This window comes from Schistocerca nitens, chromosome 4 (assembly GCF_023898315.1).
Source record: "Schistocerca nitens isolate TAMUIC-IGC-003100 chromosome 4, iqSchNite1.1, whole genome shotgun sequence".
Lineage (NCBI taxonomy): Eukaryota > Metazoa > Arthropoda > Insecta > Orthoptera > Acrididae > Schistocerca > Schistocerca nitens.
The window spans coordinates 679,838,545-679,852,950 of record NC_064617.1 but is presented as its reverse complement, the minus strand read 5'-3'; positions in this window follow the sequence as shown (position 1 = coordinate 679,852,950).

The window sequence follows — 14,406 nt, the reverse complement described above, 5'->3', positions numbered from 1 at the left end:
TTTCCAAATCAATATATCGAATATTAACCAATGCGGTGTGGCCAAGCGGTTAAAGGCGCTTCAGTCTGGAACCGCGCGACCGCTACGGTCGCAGGTTCGAATCCTGCCTCGGGCATGGATGTGTGTGATGTCCTTAGGTTAGTTAGGTTTAAGTAGTTCTAAGTTCTAGGGGACTGATGACCTCAGATGTTAAGTCCCATAGTGCTCAGAGCCATTAACCAATGTAAGACACTTGCTTCCTTTAACAAAAAAAAAAAAAAAAAAATGTTCAAATGTGTGTGAGATCTTGTGGGACTTAACTGTTGTCTCAACCTCAATTATCCTAAGGACAAACACACACACACACCCATGCCCGAGGGAGGACTCGAACCTCCGCCGGGACCAGCCACACAGTCCATGACTGCAGCGCCTTCCTTTAGCCATTGTTATATCGTAGTCAGTTGTTTGTCAAATATGCGTCTCAGCCTTCTGTTGCATTATCTTTCAAATGTTGGAATGCCAGTGCCCAACTGGGTTGGCAACCGTATTTTTTAATTTGTGTATTATTTCAATTAGATTTTTGTCGACTTTTTGAATCATATGATACCCTCCTTTTCGTTTCGTATTTTGTATGAGTGACGGAACTGTTTTAAGTATTAAACCAAATCAAAATATATAGAAAGTGCTGGAGAAGAATATGGGATTCACTAGAACAAATTATTGTACACTTCTCTCCACTAACCGGTCCAAAATTTGTTCGGAGACAGTAGCCTTGTCCAAAATCAAATTCATTAGGAATGCGCGATCACGGTCTTATTATCGCATTAAGCGATTAATAAGTGGAGAGGTAGCAATTCCCATGAATTACTTCAGGTAAGTGCCGGGAGGGCCTGAGTCGATTCACACTTCTCGATTCACTGCTTCTCCTAGTGAAATGACTGATGTCTTTGACCTCTATAGGATGTTAAAACATGAACTTATTTCCTTCAAGCGTGCAACAAAACACACTCCTTTCTTCTGGAAAACATTATTTGTTTCCCCAAAATTTCGACGGTGCTGCTCATAATTTTACAGACTTATTTTTTGAGACCATCCTAGTCAGCCTATGACTAAATTGTTTGAACCCCTCAAAGTGAGAGGAAGTTCTTAGTGTAGCTGATGAAGTGATGGATGTCTATTTTAGATGGACAAGATGGCGGAACATTAAGTAGCAGTTGATGCAAAAATGATTTTTCAGCGACAAAGTCACTGGAGCGGCTTCAAAAGAAGGAAAAAGACAAGGCATAGTAGAAATCATTTGATAACATGTGCGATATTGAATTTAACTGATGAAAGGAGAAAATATTAAAATTCAGTAAATGAAGCAGGTGAATGGGAATGTAAACGTGTGAAAAATGAGATCGATAGGAAATGTAAGAAGGAGTGGTTAGAGAACGAATGTAAATATTTAGAACCATTTATGACAAGTAGAAATAAAAGAGGCCTTTGGTGGAAAGAGAAGTAGAAGTGTGAATGTCGAGATCTCAGATGGAAAACCAGTCCCTAGCAAAGAAAGGAAAGCTGGGAAGTGGAAGGAATATATAGATGGTCTGTACCAGGGATATGTACCTGAGGGCAATGTTTAAGAAATGTAAGAGGATATAGATGAAGATGAGACTGAAGATACGATACTGTGAGAAGAATTTGACAGAGAACTGATAGTTCTAAGTCAAAAGTGGATCTGAGAGTTGACAACATTCCGTCAGAACTACTGATAGGGTTGGGAGAGCCAGCCATGACAGAACTCTTCCATTTGGTGTGCAAGATGTATGAGACATAGAAATAGCGTCAGGTTTCAAGAAGAATATAATAATTCCAACTCAAAAGAGAGCAGTTGCTGACAGGTGTGAATATTACCGAACCATCAGTTTAATAAGTCATCACTGAGAAACACTAACACGAATTCTTCACAGATAAATGGAAAATCTTATAGAAACGGACCTTGTGGAAAATCAGTTTGGATTCTGGAGAATTGTAGGAACAGGAGAGACAATACTGACTGTACGACTTGTTTTAGAATATAGATTAAGAAAAGGCAAACCTATGTGTATTGCATTGGTAAACTTTGAGAAAGCTTTTGAAAATGTTGACTGGAATACTTTCCTTGAAATTCTGGAGGTTGCAGCATAAAACACCGGAACTGAAAGGCTGTTTATAATTTGTACGAAAACCATACTGCCGTTAGAAGAGTTGAGGGGCATAAAAGGGAAGCATTGGTTGAGAAGGGAGTGAGATAGGATTTTAGCCTTCACCGATGTTATACAATTTGTACATTGAGCAAGCAGTAAAGGAAACCAAAGAAAAATTAGGAGAAGAAATTAAAGTTTAGGGAGAGGAAACAGAAACTTTGATGTTTCCCATAACGTTGTAATTCTCACGGAGACAACAAAGGATTTCGAAGAGCACTTGAACGGAATGGACAGTGTCTTGAAAGGAGGGTATAAGTTGAACATCAACAAAAGCAAAACAAAAGATACAAAAGACATAAGATGAACATCAACAAAAGTACAACAACGATAAAGGAATGTAGTCGAATTAAATCAGGTGCTCCTGAGGGAATAAAATTAGGGAATCAGACACTTAAAGTAGTAGATGAGTTCTGATATTTGGGCAGCAAAACAGCTGATGATGGCCGAAGGAGAGAGGATATAAAACATGGACTAACAATGGCAATTAATGTGTTTCTCAAGTGGAGACGTTTTTTATCATTGGATGTGGATGTAAGTGTAAGTCTTTTCTGAAAGTATTTGTATGGAGGCTAGCCTTGCATGGAAGTGATACGTGGACGATAAACAGTTTAAAAAAAGAGAGAAAAGAACCTTTTGAAAAATGGTGCTAAGGAAGAATGCTGAAAAGAGATGGGTAGATCACGTAACTAATGAGGCAGTACTGAACAGAATTAGGGCGAAAAGAAATTTGTGACACAGCCTGACTAGAAGAAGGAATGGGTTGAAAGAACACTTTCTGAGACGTCAGGCAAACACTAATGTAGCACTGGAGGGAAGTGCAGGGGGTAAAATTCGTAGAGGGAGACTAAGACATGAGTACAGTAAGCAGATTCGAAACGATAAAGGTTGCAGTTGTTATTCAGAGATGAAGATGCTTGCGCTGGATAGAGTAGTGTCAGCAGCAGCTTCAGCTGTTGTGACATGCTGTCTCTACAGAGTGTCAAGCACAGTTTATGCTGATGTAACTTGTTCCTCTCAACTTCATATAGGCAGCTGAGTTGTCTAGCTGGACTTCCTCTAAGACGTATCTATCTGTGCTATAGTAAACGGGAACTTCTGCATAGCGTACACTCCTAGGCAGGACGCTCCAGTCCCAGATATAGCTTATCTAGGTTTTTTCCTACAATGTACAGGTGTCTTAATGCAGTGAGCTCAGATAGCGTTCGCAAAATTGAACCCTTTCGACCCAGACTGATTGTGGGATTTGGCTAGATATTGAGTGGTGTAGGTTTGTTTCTGGTAGAACTTAAATCCTAGTGTGCTCTGTTCTGTAGAGCTCCACGTCTAGGAACGGAAATTATTTCCTGCGAAAACTGAATGACTTTTTTATAAACTTTCAAGCTGCTGTTACAACTTCTGAATATTCTCTTTGCATGAGATCAGATGGCGAAATTTTCTTCCACGTATGGAGTCAGGGGAGGGGCAGTAACTACGCGGAACGCAGTGCACATCACTCAAAATTTTGCTCGAAAATGTCGGTCGACACCGGAAAGAGGGAATTACATTGACACTGTCGGTGCTTTTGTGGTGTCGAGTAAATGTTGGGCTAACAGGGATGAAGACTACGATGTCTACGCCGAGCTCTAAAACAAGTTTCTGCGTTACAAGCAAAGTATGAAGGGTCGCATCCCGCTGGAATTCATAGCATTGTGCAGAAGGGTGGATAATATGGTTTTTGTCCCGAACCACTAGTTCTTTAGCATTGTTTAAATCAAATTTATACTGTTGAGAATACGGGTGCATTTTGCGCCTTGATGCTATCAATTCGGCTACCATAATGCAATGAATTCAGTTATTCTACTAACGATGCACACAGGCGCCTGCTATCTAGATGTTAAAAAAAGTAGCGATATCCATTGTTCTGGGCGAATCGGGACCGACCGACAACCGTGTCGCCCTCTGCCAGTGGCATCATGTGGATGCGGTACGGATGGCCGTGGGGGTCATCGCTCTCCCGGTTTTTGTCGTCTTCGCAGAGCTTGGAGCCGCTGCTTTTCATTCGAGTAGCTCCTCACTTGGCATCTTGAGGGTTGGTGGACCCAATTTCAATCCACTCACTGAGGAAAAAGTCCCTGACAGCACCGGGAACTGAACCCGGTCCTCCGCTTGGCGGTCAGCTACGCTGAACGATTCTTACGTATTTTTTTTCTCTTCTTTCGATCTATTTCCACGCCGGTTTTTTCGTCAGTGATTCTGTGTGGCTGTCACAGGACATCATTAAAGTTGCATCGATGAGAACTTTACTCAGTGTTTTTCTGCAGTGCCTACCCAAAGCCTCTGATTCACCGTTGAAACACGTATGTATTCATTACCAGCGATGGCGAGACATGACAGAATCTCTGACCAGAGAGTTATTTATCGTTGCTAGTCTGCGCTTGACCGCGCGAGTCGACAGTTGGATAGTAGTAGCAGTCTGGTGCAGTTGCGTGTAGCGAGTCGGCAGGAACAGTTGCACTCTGTCTGCAGTAGTGAGTTGTACTCTGTCAGTGGTAGTAGTCAGTCGACAGTAGTAGTAGCGAGTGGACGGTTGTACTGAGCAGAATTCGGCATGCGTCGGCTGCGTGCTCTTCTCGCGACTCTGGTCACGATTCGGGACGATATATATTGTTGTAGAAGGTAAAGACGCAGCATTGTGCACATCTAATAATGTATGTTAATTGTAATTAATTTGTTAAAAAAATGCCCCAATAATAATTTTTATAAAGTAACTTTTTTCTTAAAAAAAAGGTATTCATTTCAATTTAAAGAATTTTTCCACTCTTTTGAAGAAAAAGCATTCATTTCAATTTAAAGTATTTTTCCTATGCATTTCCTCCAAGAATAAAAATATATATATATATATATATATATATATATATATATATATATATATATATATATATGCCCGAGGCAGGATTCGAACCTAGCTGTGTCAATAGATACGAGCAGATATAGATGCAGTTTTACTGAGGTAAGAATTTTTGCATCTTTATTCAGAATACAGTGCCGAAGGTCAGCGCTGCTGTCCTTATAAAATTTATCAGGTTTAATTATTTGTGTTGAGATGTTATGTACGGATCATGGTTCATTATTTAATTAATATTATTGTGGGTTTATGGTCAATAATCATTCCTTAATTTTGTGGCGAGTTTAAGCTTGGTTCCATTTTGCCTTATTATTAAAATTGTGTGCGGGGAAGTTACACTTGGCGACCCTGCCAGGATCTTATTTCTTTGTGAATCGTCTGAGAAGTAGTCACATATCTGCTCTTATGTACTTAAATATAATTAGCATTTGGCGCAACGCATTTTTCTAATTTGTCAATCTTTCTTCCACAGATCATCGGAAATTTGTTGCTCTTTGTTGTAATAGTGCTTGTTGCATTTTGCATTGTCTTTGTTTCATTTGTGAATAATTGTGATTTGTGTAAAAATGCTGCGAAAAACTGTTAACAGTACATCGTGACGTATAATGAGTGAAATAATCAACTTAAACAACTTGACCAATAGTACTTGCGACACGCAGTGTAATGTTGACAATCGTCCATTTACAGACAATCAGTGCGTACCGACCACTAATATTGATTTTTATCCTAGTGATGAACAAACAAATTCAGTTGTGTCCTCTGTTAATTTGACGACAATTGATGACGCGGGGCGTTCTGTTCCAATGGATGCAAACATAGACGCGAAATTCGACCAACAGAACACTCAAATTGACGAACGTTTTAATCTTCACCTACAAAACAGTGATACGCGTTTCCATAAATGTATACAGGAACAGAATAAAGTAAAACGACAAGTCATGGAAACAATCACCGCACAGAAACAGGCTGATAAAGGTAAATTGTTTGCGAAGGCAAAAACATACGTAGACAACAATATTGCTACAGTGTCAGACGAAATTAATACCATCAAATAGTTGAACACAGAATTATGTGATGAAATTTCCGATCTTAAATCGAAAACAGACACACACACAGCAAACTTTCAGACAGTGACAGACAGACTCGAACAATTAGAACTAACACAGGATTCTGATGTCATCAAAGCAGACGTTAAAAAATTGAGCGAAACCACACGTAAAATACAAAAACAAATTAATGCTTCTGACACTAAAAACGATGATCAGGTAAAAATACTGACTGAAAAATGTGATGAATTGGCCAGTCGTATTGATGTTATTGAAAGTAATAATGTCAGCAAATCAGACGATACTTCACCGACTTCGTTTAATCAAACACCTGAATTCCAAAATCTACAACAGACAATCAGTGAGATAGATTCATCTAATAATACATTACGTAGAAAATTGTCAACTTTACAGCAAGAAGTAACATAGATGAAAAATATTTCAGCGTTTAACACGTCACAAGATACGGCACATTCCGAACATTTCTCACAATCACACAGCCAGTATAATTTGGGTAATTTGCAGAGAGTACGCGACTTAGATTACGAACAGTCACAGTCAAACAGATTCTCATACAATCCTGAACCTGTACCGACATACAGAGACGATAATTTTGATTACAAACATTTTCTATCAGTGAGAAAATTTAAAGTATTTAAAAATGACAGAACACAGATTCACCCCCTAGATTGGATACAACAATTTAGCTTTGCTTTTCCACCGACTTGGCCTGTAACACACAAACTTGAATTTATTTGCAGTTTTCTGGAAGGCGAACCAGCAACTCGCATGAGACCGATCGCGAGACAATGCTACTCAGTAGAAGAATTTCAGAATGCTTTTCTGTCAGCGTATTGGTCGAAGACGACACAGCGCGGAATTAAAGATCAACTAATTAGTTTACCGAATTATGAGAAATCAAATTTTCCCAGTGTCACGCAATTTTTTGAGCACATAGTCCAACAAAACCAGTACCTAAGTGAACCATACAGTGAATCTGCACTTATTCAATTATGTATTTCTAAATTACCACGATCATTAAGAGTGTCACTTTTAACGGGTCAGCAGAAGGAAAATATTTCGGCATTTAGAGATCTGTTACAGCTTTTGGAAGTGCAGCAATCGGATTATTCCTTTATAAACAAAAATTTTTCATATATTAACCAAGGTCAAGAAACGCACAGCAATTACGGTGAGCCACGCAATTTCAATAGTAAAGGTAATAGACGCTTCAGGAACGACAACCAACAGAATTTTAATAACAGACAAAATTTTAATTATCAATATCGTCAAAATTATCAGCAACAGGAACCACATTTTGGTAACAACAGACGTTTTTCCCAACAACAGCAACAAAACCAACCGGTTAGCATACCTAACCAACAATGCAGTCTACAAGGTCAACCAAACTTTAATGCTTCGCCGCGTGCACGTATAGTCTCAGCTCCAACAAATAGTAACGCACGGCAGCAAGGAAATAACTACGTACAGAAAACACAGTATTTCAATTCCTATCGCAATGCACCGTATATAAATGACTATCACGACAGACGTAAAAACAATGAGCATAATTATCAACATACGTTTAATAACAGTCGGTCTTACCAGCAGCAAAATGATCAGCAACAACATATTCTCATGAATGAACCAGACAGTAGGTATCATCCAGAGCGTAATACGTCTGGAAGAAATAACAGAACAGTACAAATAGTTGAAATGCCACAGCATCCTCCCGAAAATAATAACACGTCAGACAGAATTTGACTAGATACAGTACAGGTTGCATCTTCCAGCAACGTAAGCAATACTTCAGATACACAGAATTTTGTTCATGAAAATGTTATTACTTTTGACGACATCAGAGACACTCTTTTGCAGGAAAGACCAGTTGTTCAGAAAACCATTTCACATCCTGTCATCGAAATTAAAATTGGTTCATCGAAATTTTCAGCAGTAATCGATTCCGGATCACCTATGTCAGTAATAAATGAAGAAACTTTCAACGAGTGTAACAAAGAGAATACCTATCCTACATTACCATTAGGCAAAACGAAAGTAAAAGGAGCAGTATCTAGTAAAGGAGTAGATGTTAAATTACAGACACATTTATCATTTTGTATTGCAGGTCATACTTTTCACTCAAATTTTTGGATTGTTCCTTTATTGACAACAGACGTTATTTTAGTTACGAATTTTCTGGTACAACACGATGCAGTTATTGATTTTCAAAATTCCTATTTAATGTTGAAGGATGAAAATGTACAACTGGCTTTAGAATTTCAGCACTCTTTATCTGCGGAAGAACAAACAATTAACCGTACAGAGGTCATTTCTGCATCACGTAACATAGACTGTATTTCCACATTGTTCACGGATACGTGCGTACACAACTATAATACTCCAGACGAAGCCGACTATGACGTTATACAGATGATTTCTGATAAAGTTAAACAGAGCAGTGCAAATACAGACGACGAACGCACGCAGCTCCGCAATATTCTTTTACAGCAAGCTCCTGTTTTGGACAACGTTCCTGGTACTATGTCCGGCTTTATGTATGAATTTCAAGTTAAACAGCACGACACATTTAAAGCCAAGCATTATCCCATTCCATATATTCACAGAGAACAAGTTAAGAAAGAATTGCAAGCTATGCTTGACCAAGGAATTATTGAACCGGCAGTTAGTCCGTACATAAACCCGCTCCATATTGTTAAGAAAAAAATGGTTCACTTCGCCTTGTATTTGATTCGCGTCACATCAATGACATTATTATTAATGAAACAGATCGCCCACAGACACTAGAAGAACTTTTACAGAAATTTCATGCTACTGCTGTTTATTCCACATTAGATTTGAAATCGGGATTTTGGCAAATTCAGATCCATCCGAACTGCAGAAATTACACAGTTTTTCTCTGTTTTGGTGACTGTTATCAATTTTGTAAATTATATTTCGGTTTAACTATTTCTTCAGCAGCTTTTATTCGCAGTTTGAATACAATACTTCCGACAGAACTTAAAGACAGAATCACAACTTACGTAGACGACATTCTTATTGCAGAAGCTAACTGGTCTGAACACAATCTGATTCTTGAACGACTGTTGCAAACTTTTCGTGCACAAGGACTCACAGTTAATTTCAGTAAATCGCACTTTGGTAAAACTTCTATAACATTTCTTGGACATGTAATTTCAGCAGAAGGCATTACGCCTGACCCGGAAAAACTTCAAGCTTTACGTGACATTCCTGTTCCTACAACGAAGAAACAACTACGCAGCTTTTTGGGTTTAATTAACTTTTTACGTAAATTTATTCATTACTGTGCTTTAGACACCCCTAGATTATGTCAATTTACAGGTAAAAACACTATTTGGTCCTGGGATAAGCAAGCACATTCTGAATTTATGAACCTGAAACATGCTTTGTTGAATGCACCACTTTTATTGCACCCAGATCTTACCAGAAATTTTTCTATTGCCACCGACAGTTCTAACACCGCTTTAGGCGTACATATTTTTCAGGAAGTTGAAGAAGATGGCACTACAGTAATTAAAAACATAGCCTTTGCGAGTCGCATTCTGTTAGCTGCTGAGCGCAATTATTCTGTTACTGAACTTGAAACATTATGTGTTGTATGGGCTTTTACGAGATTTCGGCATTTTCTTTATGGAAGACATACCACCGTTTACACAGACCACAGAGCGATACAATTTTTACTTTCGGCTAAATTCAGACACGACAGATTAAGCAGATGGAAACTTTATTTGCAGGAATTTAATTTCACAATTGTTCACATTCCCGGCACACAAAATGTTGTAGCAGACGCACTATCTCGTTCTCTCAGCAACAATCAGCAAGACATCGCAACCAACTTCTGCAATGCAAATTTCAGCGTCCTGTACATTCAACAAGTAGCATTTGAAAATTTCATTTCGTCGTCATTACAGGACATAGCACAAGAGCAAAGTAAAGACAATGTATGGAAAGAGATTAATCAGCTTTGGCAAGATAGGAATAATGTTACCATTAGAAACCATTACACTGTACGCAATGATATTCTGTTTCTCCGCTCTCATCCTGACAGCAACAATTGGTTATTATGCATTCCTGACGAACTTGTTAACAAATTAATCTGGTATACTCATTTAAGTTACGCACATTACGGAGCCAGAAAATGTTTTCTTATACTGAGACAGAACTGTTATTTTACCAACATGGAGAAACGTATACGACGAGTTTTAGCGTCATGTAAAATCTGCCAGAAAGCTATATCAGATACGACTTCACATATTACTCCATTACATCCCATTGTACCTATTAAATTGAGACATATGGCCGCTGTAGACATTTTTGGTCCGATTCCCAGAACTAATAGAGGTTTTTGCTACATCTTTGTCGCTGTTGAACTCACTTCAAAATTTGTTACCTTCACTCCGATACGCAAAGCTACTGCTAAAACTGTTTCGAAAGCATTTATAAAACATTTTCTATCTCATATAGGGCATGTGTTGAAAGTAATTTCCGACAATGGATCACAGTTTCGATCTGCTATATGGACACGTATGTTACGAGCTAGAAACATTTCTCCGATCTACACTCCTGGAAATGGAAAAAAGAACACATTGACACCGGTGTGTCAGACCCACCATACTTGCTCCGGACACTGCGAGAGGGCTGTACAAGCAATGATCACACGCACGGCTCAGCGGACACACCAGGACCCGCGGTGTTGGCCGTCGAATGGCGCTAGCTGCGCAGCATTTGTGCACCGCCGCCGTCAGTGTCAGCCAGTTTGCCGTGGCATACGGAGCTCCATCGCAGTCTTTAACACTGGTAGCATGCGGCGACAGCGTGGACGTGAACCGTATGTGCAGTTGACGGACTTTGAGCGAGGGCGTATAGTGGGCATGCGGGAGGCTGGGTGGACGTACCGCCGAATTGCTCAACACGTGGGGCGTGAGGTCTCCACAGTACATCGATGTTGTCGCCAGTGGTCGGCGGAAGGTGCACGTGCCCGTCGACCTGGGACCGGACCGCAGTGACGCACGGATGCACGCCAAGACCGTAGGATCCTACGCAGTGCCGTAGGGGACCGCACCGCCACTTCCCAGCAAATTAGGGACACTGTTGCTCCTGGGGTATCGGCGAGGACCATTCGCAACCGTCTCCATGAAGCTGGGCTTCGGTCTCGCACACCGTTAGGCCGTCTTCCGCTCACGCCCCAACATCGTGCAGCCCGCCTCCAGTGGTGTCGCGACAGGCGTGAATGGAGGGACGAATGGAGACGTGTCGTCTTCAGCGATGAGAGTCGCTTCTGCCTTGGTGCCAATGATGGTCGTATGCGTGTTTGGCGCCGTGCAGGTGAGCGCCACAATCAGGACTGCATACGACCGAGGCACACAGGGCCAACACCCGGCATCATGGTGTGGGGAGCGATCTCCTACACTGGCCGTACACCACTGGTGATCGTCGAGGGGACACTGAATAGTGCACGGTACATCCAAACCGTCATCGAACCCATCGTTCTACCATTCCTAGACCGGCAAGGGAACTTGCTGTTCCAACAGGACAATGCACGTCCGCATGTATCCCGTGCCACCCAACGTGCTCTAGAAGGTGTAAGTCAACTACCCTGACCAGCAAGATCTCCGGATCTGTCCCCCATTGAGCATGTTTGGGACTGGATGAAGCGTCGTCTCACGCGGTCTGCACGTCCAGCACGAACGCTGGTCCAACTGAGGCGCCAGGTGGAAATGGCATGGCAAGCCGTTCCACAGGACTACATCCAGCATCTCTACGATCGTCTCCATGGGAGAATAGCAGCCTGCATTGCTGCGAAAGGTGGATATACACTGTACTAGTGCCGACATTGTGCATGCTCTGTTGCCTGTATCTATGTGCCTGTGGTTCTGTCAGTGTGATCATGTGATGTATCTTACCCCAGGAATGTGTCAATAAAGTTTCCCCTTCCTGGGACAATGAATTCACGGTGTTCTTATTTCAATTTCCAGGAGTGTATATATCCAGGTACCATGCTTCTTCGAACCCTTGTGAACCATTAATGAAAGAAATTGGTAAACTGTGTAGAATTTACTGCCATAAAAGACATATTGATTTGGACACACACATACTCTCCTTCCAGGAGGTAATTAATTCCATACCAAATGAATCCACTATGCTATCTCCGTCTGTTATACTGAAAAATGTTGAACCACCTAACAAAATTAAAGAATTAGTAACCTTTCCTACATCTCGTCGACTTCGACACCATGAAATAATAGACATTGCGCTGAACAACATCAAAAGTGCCGCAGAGCGCCGGAGAAGACAGCAAAAACAGGTTTGTACACGCCGTGACTTTCACATTGGACAGAAGGTATTAGTACGTACACACTATTTATCCAACAGAATAAAAGGTAGGTGCAGTAAATTTGAACTTCTATACGCAGGTCCATATCGGATTTGAAGCATTCCTCACCCCAATGTTGTGCACGTCGAAACTTTGAGAACCAGAAAATCCAAAGGAAACCACCACATATCGAATATTAAACCTTTTGAAACTTCCTGGCAGATTAAAACTGTGTGCCCAACCGAGATTCGAACTTGGACCTTTGCCTTTCGGGGGCAAGTGCTCTACCAACTGAGCTACCGAAGCACGACTCACGCCCGGTCCTCACAGCTGTACTTCTGCCAGTACCTCGTCTCCTGCCTTCCAAACTTTACAGAATCTCTCCTGCGAACCCAGCAGAACTAGCACTCCTGAAAAAAAGGATATTGCGGAGACATGGCTTAGCCACAGCCTGGGGGATGTTTCCAGAATGAGATTTTCACTCTGCACTCAGAACTAGGTTCGCAGGAGAGCTTCTGTAAAGTTTTGAAGGTAGGAGACGAGGTACTGGCAGATGTAAAGCTGTGAGTACCGGGCGTGAGTCGTGCTTCGGTAGCTCAGTTGGTAGAGCACTTGCCCGCGAAAGGCAAAGGTCCCGAGTTCAAGTCTCGGTTGGGCACACAGTTTTAATCTGCCAGGAAGTTTCATATCAGCGCACACTCCGCTGCAGAGCGAAAATCTCATTCTGAAAACATCCCCCAGGCTGTGGCTAAGCCATGTCTTCGCAATATCCTTTCTTTCAGGAGTGCTAGTTCTGTTAGGTTCGCAGAAGAGCTTCTGTAAAGTTTGGACGGTAGGAGACGAGGTACTGGCAGAAGTAAAGTTGTGAGTACCGGGCGTGAGTCGTGCTTCGGTAGCTCAGTTGGTAGAGCACTTGCCCGCAAAAGGCAAAGGTCCCGAGTTCGAGTCTCGGTTGGGCACACAGTTTTAATCTGCCAGGAAGTTTCATATCAGCGCACACTCCGCTGCAGAGTGAAAATCTCATTCTGGAAACCTCCCCCAGGCTGTGGCTAAGCCATGTCTCCGCAATATCCTTTCTTTCAGGAGTGCTAGTTCTGCTAGGTTCGCAGGAGAGATTCTGTAAAGTTTGGAAGGTAGGAGACGAGGTACTGGCAGAAGTAAAGCTGTGAGTACCGGGCGTGAGTCGTGCTTCGGTAGCTCAGTTGGTAGAGCAGTTGCCTGCGAAAAGCAAAGGTCCCGAGTTCGAGTCTCGGTTGGGCACACAGTATTAATCTGCCAGGAAGTTTCATATCAGCGCACACTCCGCTGCAGAGTGAAAATCTCATTCTGGAAACATCCCCCAGGCTGTGGCTAAGCCATGTCTCCGCAATATCCTTTCTTTCAGGAGTGCTAGTTCTGCTAGGTTCGCAGGAGAGATTCTGTAAAGTTTGGAAGGTAGGAGACGAGGTACTGGCAGAAGTAAAGCTGTGAGTACCGGGCGTGAGTCGTGCTTCGGTAGCTCAGTTGGTAGAGCAGTTGCCTGCGAAAAGCAAAGGTCCCGAGTTCGAGTCTCGGTTGGGCACACAGTATTAATCTGCCAGGATGTTTCATATTAGCGCACACTCCGCTGCAGAGTGAAAATATCATTCTGGAAACATCCCCCAGGCTGTGGCTAAGCCATGTCTCCGCAATATCCTTTCTTTCAGGAGTGCTAGTTCTGCTAGGTTCGCAGGAGAGATTCTGTAAAGTTTGGAAGGTAGGAGACGAGGTACTGGCAGAAGTAAAGCTGTGAGTACCGGGCGTGAGTCGTGCCTCGGTAGCTCAGTTGGTAGAGCAGTTGCCTGCGAAAAGCAAAGGTCCCGAGTTCGAGTCTCGGTTGGGCACACAGTCTTAATCTGCCAGGAAGTTTCATATCAGCGCACACTCCGCTGCAGAGTG